We start from the raw sequence: 5,515 nt of genomic DNA, 5'->3' as shown, positions 1-5,515 counted from the left end.
TTACAGTGGGGGCAGGTGGGGGGCGGATCCCACAGCATTATGGTGGGGGCAGATGGGGAAGTGGGACCTACAGAGCTATGGTGGTGGCAGGTGGGGGGGCGGGACCCATAGCATTACAGTGGGGGCAGGTGGGGGGCAGGACCCACAGCATTATGGTGGGGGCAGGTGGGGGTCGGGACCCACAGCGTTTCGGTGGGGGCAGGTGGACAAACACGGGCTTTGGAGCCAGGCAGACTAGGATCAAATCATACACTGTGGGTGACCTTTAGAAAGCCATTGAAGATCTCTGGGCCTCAGTTTCCTCGACAGCAAAACAGGGCTAACTCTTGTCAGATGGCTGTGGGGCTCCAGGGATATGGTGGCTATGAAGGACCTGGCAGGTACTAGGCCCCCACCAGGGTCCCAGGAGCTCAGCCCAGGTGCTCTTCGTTTACCTGGACACTTCAGGCAGGCTGCGCCACAGGGCCTTGGCACGTGCTGCCACCTCCCTGTCACCCCAGCACTGCCCCCTGCCCTGCCGCATCCTCTTGCCACAGTGCTCAGTGATGTCCCATGGAGATGGGTGTCTTTTCTTTCCCTCGCCAGAATGTGAGCATCTCCAGGGCTGGGGTTTCGATTTGCTTTGTCTCTTCCACGCCCAGAACAGTGCCTGGCCAGTGGCAAGGGTGAGGGGTGCTGCTGAGTGGCTAGAATGTCTGAGAGCAAGGCCATGGCCATTTCTGCTCACTAACCCTGAACCACGGGAGAGGGGTCTGGGCAGAGGGCCTTAGTGGAAGGGGCTGTCAGTCCTTTTGAGCCTCCATAAGGTGGGAAGAGAGAGGCTGGGCCTTGGAATCAGAGAGCTGGTTCGGCCCCTGCAGGGAGTGCGGGTGGGAGGCTCAGGCCCCAGGTGAATCAGGCTCCATCCCTGCCTGTGAGAAGCTCCTGGTCTGGAGGGAGCCCCAGCCATGAGAAGAGTTGGCAGCCACCCAGGATGATGTCAGAACCAGACCCAGACAGTGACTTCCCGGGTCAGGGTGCCCCTTGGCAACCTCAGAGGGCTGCTTGGCAGTAGCCCAGTTGGCCCCATAGGGAGGCACCCCCAACCTTCCCTGGCCACGTGGGTGGGAATTCATGGGCCTGGCTGCTGTGTAGGTCAATGAGACCCAGGCTCCTTAGGAGCTGTGCACTGGCATGTTGTCTCTGTCCTCAAGAGCTGTTTCCCCCTGGTCATTACAGGCACACGCAGATGGCAGAGGACCTGTAAAACCCCTGAGGGGCTGAGGATGTTGCCTGGGCTGAACAGTTGAGGAATGCAGCAAGGGACTAAGTCAGGGTGCCCACCACGGCACACACAAGCATGGGCCTGGGATTTACCAAAGGACGGAATCCTCTGTCAGTGATGAATACGAATCTTCCTGGGAGAAGGGCCCGAGCCGGATCTGAGTCCTGTCCGGCTGATGCCCTCTGACTGTGGGTGGTGAGTGGCTCACTGAGCCTCAGTTTCTTCACCTGTAAAGTGGGTGTGGTAACAGCACGGCCTCAGGGGCTGTCTTGGGGTAGAGCGCACACTGAGCACTGCTTGTTCTCGCAGTTACCATGGGGATTCGAATTCACTCCACAGCATGAACCACAGGTGCTGGAGGGGCCTTTCCCGAGATCTTTTTGGATGGTGGAGCCTCTGCAAGTAGACTGTAACCAAGAAAGGAGGGCAGTGGGCCCAAGGCACAGCCAGCCTTTCCCAGTTGCGTGAGTGGAGGAGCAGTGGGTGGTGGCCTTGCTGGAGACAGAAGCCTCCGGGAGTGGGCCTGGGCCCCGTGCTCCTAGCCTGACCCTCCTGGTCTGAACTGAGCCATCTCAGGGAAAGCTGTCTATAGAGGGCAGGCTTAGTGGGGCTGTGGTGCTGTCTTCCCAGTGCTGGTGGGGAAATACCGCACCTCTGAAGCCCCGCGTGTGTCTGGCTCCCAGCCCTTACCTTCAGGGACCCAGGCCTCTGGCATCAGGCTTACTTCAGGCTCCTGGCCAAAGCTGCAGCAGCTCCCAACAGGACAGTGACATCTGTCTCTGGGATCAGAAAGTGGTGGCTGAGGCTCACCTCATCCTAGACAGGAAGGGAACAGGCAGACGAGGCTGGGTCCCTGTCCCTAAGGCCTCTACAGAGGCAGGGCCACTCAGGGTGGACATGGCCACCCAGAAGGGTGGCCTGGGCTGGGCTAGCCTGGGAGGGTGAGGAAAAGGAATGGATGAAGAAGACTGGGAGATGCACCTAGCTTTGATGCCTCTGTGTCATGAGGCTGCTGTATGCTCTCACTGGATGGTGCGTTGGATGGCCAATGGCAGGCAGACAGCTTTCCCGCCTCGGCTCTGAGACCAGGCATCTCCTCAGCACAGAGAGCCCCACTCCTTCAGGGGTCACCACTGGAGGAGCCACTGCCTCTTTCCTTGAGTTATCACAACAATCCCAGGTCACCCCCAGTGTCACCCCGTTTTACAGAAGAGACAACTAGGGAGTTGCGGAAGCTGCTCATGAGTGCTGGGTGAGGGCCAGACCCAGGGTCCTTCTGCAGTAAGAGCCCTGCCCCCCGGGCCTGGGGCAGCGGCTGTGTTTTCAGGAAGGTTGCACAGAATTTGGATCTCTGCCCCACTTCCGCCCCTGACTTAGGCGTCTTCCAGAACCCCCTAATCCCTTGCTTTATCTAAAGAAATGAGTGCTGCAGAGAGCCAGCCACAGGCTCCAGGGAGCCATTTCTAATGGGAAAACATGCCCATTTGCCTAAATGAATCAAATCCATTTCTCTCCCATACATATTTCATGGGCTTCCTCTCTGTGTAATTTAATTATCACTGTTGTTGGTGTTAATGCCCTGGTTGGTGCAGCTCTGCTCCCCAGACCCTCTGAGCCTGATGCTGCAGCAGGGCTCGAGGAGGAGCCGGAAGAATGGAACCATCGCTATGGCAACAGGCTGCCATAATATTTCCTGATGATCTATTGCTTTAATCTTGAGGGCTCTGAGTATATTGCCAGCATTAATAAATAAATCTAAATAACACCCTGGTGAGATTGATATTATTCTATCCATTTTACTGATGGATAGACAGCAGCTTAGGGGGGTTAAGTGCCTCGCCTGGGGGATGGGTAAGAAGGACTGTGCTGGAGACATGTGCGAGGGCCACACCGGTTTCTGGGGGCCCCAGTGTCCCTGCTGGAGGGGTTGGGTCAGGTGCCCTAGAAGCCTTCTGGGAGCCGATGGCACCATGATGTTGGAAAGTGCTCTGGACATATTTACTATTTGTGACCCTGTGACTGGGTTGGGGCCAGCCAACTTCTGGTAGTGGCAACAGGAAGGGCCCTCTGGCCTTAACAGGGCTCCCGTTTCCTAAGTCCAGAATGTCACCCTGAGATATTCTGTGCTTTGGTTTTGCTGTGTTCAGCAATACATTTCCTTGGAAGAAATAGCCTTTGATCCAGTCCCAGCCTCACCTTGTTGTGAGAGTAACCAGGATGAGTCTTCAGTCTGGGTTTCAGAAGTGGAGGGCAGGAGAGGCAAGGAGGCAGGTGCCTTCTGTGCCCAGTGTTTAGGTGGGTGAGCTCCTGCCCACTTCCTCAGCTGCATGCAGATATGTGTTCTCATTTTTATTTTTCCAGCTAAGGGCTTGAACATCCCCCACCTTATTTAGGAGGATTTCCAGCCCCTCTCCCTCCAGGTGAGGCCTCCCCGCCCTTTGGCTGTCCTGGGTCTTACTCCACTTAAGAACTTAGTCCCATTTCCTCTGTGGCTGCCTGACCCCACCACATAGTGTCACCGCGGAGCATGGGTCCTATGTAGCCTGATGGTGGCTTGTCCAGCCTGTTCCCCTCACTTCTCGCACACTGTCTCTCACCTGCCCAGTGGCCGGTCCAAGCGTAGTCACTTCTGCATTGCTGCTGCACTCAGGCCAAAGCAGCTGCCTGGTGGCTTCAGCCTCACCCCACTCAGCCTCCCACATATCCTCAGTCCATCAGCTTCCATTACGTACCAGCCTTCGTTACCCACCAGCCTCCATTACCGACCAGCCTCTGTTACCCACCTGCCTCCATTACTCACCAACCTCCATTACTCACCAACTTCTGTAACCCACCAGCCTCCATTACCCATCAGCCTCCATTACCCACCAGCCTCTATTACCCAGCAGCCTCCATGACCTACCAGCCTCCTTTACCCACCAGCCTCCATTACCTGCCAGCCTCCATGACCTACCAGCTTCCATTACCCACCAGTCTCCATTACCCACCAGCTTCTATTATCCACCAGCCTCTATTACATACTAGCTTTTATTACCTGCCAGTCTCCATTACCCACCAGCTTCTATTATCCACCAGCCTCTATTACATACTAGCTTTTATTACCTGCCAGTCTCCATTACCCACCAGCCTCCATTACATACCAGCCTCCATTACCCACCAGCCTACTTCTTCTTTAAAGCTGATGGCCCTTGTGGAGGTCCTTGTGGAGGTCCTTGTGGAGGTCTTTGTTGTCCTTTTCATTCTGTGATTCTTACTTCTCTGTTAAAAGTGTCCTAATAATGTGGGATAAAAAGCCTGCAGCTTGGCATCTGGGTCCCTTTCTTTATGGCACCACCTGTGCTTCTGCTCAAGCTTACCTGCCCCTTACCCCAGGGCCAGTTATGTCCACCAAGGAGCCTTGGGAACAGCATCAGACCAAAGTGCCCCTCAGGGTAGTGAGGCCATATCATTTTTGCCTGAGCTCATCTTAGCTGGTTTCCAGTCTCCTGTAGTGCCAGGGTGCTAGCTGATGACTTCTCTAGCTGGCATGGGCGGCTCGGCCTCTCTGCTCCTCCCGTACAGTTCTGTGAGCTCCTGGGTCTCTCTGTTCATTGCTGGTGCCAAGCACTGTGCCTGTTGAGTAGACATACTTTGGGGAGTGTCCCCATTCCACACGACCTTTCTCTACACTCCCTTCTCTGACGTGGCTGGCTGGACCAGGTGTGGGCATCTGACCCCACTGGTCCCCTCAGTTTCTCTCTCCCAGCCATTTGGAATTGGGCATCTGTGATGTTGTGACATCATAAGAAATACGTATGTGGTCTTAGCCCCTGGCTCCTGGCACAGAGCTCCTAATACCCTTGGCATTCTCTGAGTGATGGGGGTGAGAGGAGCACCTTCTGTTATTCACAGCGAGACCCTTTCAACCACACCTGAATTTATGCCAGTGAGGTGACTCTTGGAGGACGGGGCTGGACCAGCTGTGTGATTAGAGGGTCGGAACTTTCAGCCTATCCCCTACCTGCTGGCAGGGAAGAGGGGCTGGGGATCAAGTTCAGTCTCGTGGCTAGTGATTTAATGAATCGCAACTGTGTAATTGAGCCTCTGTGAAACCCCCACATGATGGGATTTGGAGAGCTTCTGGGTTCACGAGAGGCCCTCATAGCTTGTCCTGTGCATTGCTTCTATTGGCTGTTCCTGAGTTCTATCTTTTGTAATAAATTGGTAGGTAAACAGTATAATAAACAATAAACCATTTTCCTGAGTTCTGTG

General features: G+C 55.2%; 1 long non-coding RNA gene across 1 annotated transcript; it reads right to left on the bottom strand.

The window, feature by feature from the left end:
• Positions 1–246: 246 nt before the first annotated feature.
• LOC129057937 (uncharacterized) lies at positions 247–4,231 on the bottom strand. Its single transcript, XR_008522704.2, has 4 exons — positions 4,167–4,231; positions 3,461–3,587; positions 1,955–2,080; positions 247–1,671 (listed from the first exon to the last, which is right to left on the bottom strand). It is a non-coding gene; the product is annotated as an uncharacterized LOC129057937 (long non-coding RNA).
• Positions 4,232–5,515: the final 1,284 nt, after the last annotated feature.

Source organism: Pongo abelii, chromosome 11 (genome assembly GCF_028885655.2).
Source record: "Pongo abelii isolate AG06213 chromosome 11, NHGRI_mPonAbe1-v2.0_pri, whole genome shotgun sequence".
NCBI lineage: Eukaryota > Metazoa > Chordata > Mammalia > Primates > Hominidae > Pongo > Pongo abelii.
This window is presented reverse-complemented; position numbering and strand designations above follow the sequence as displayed.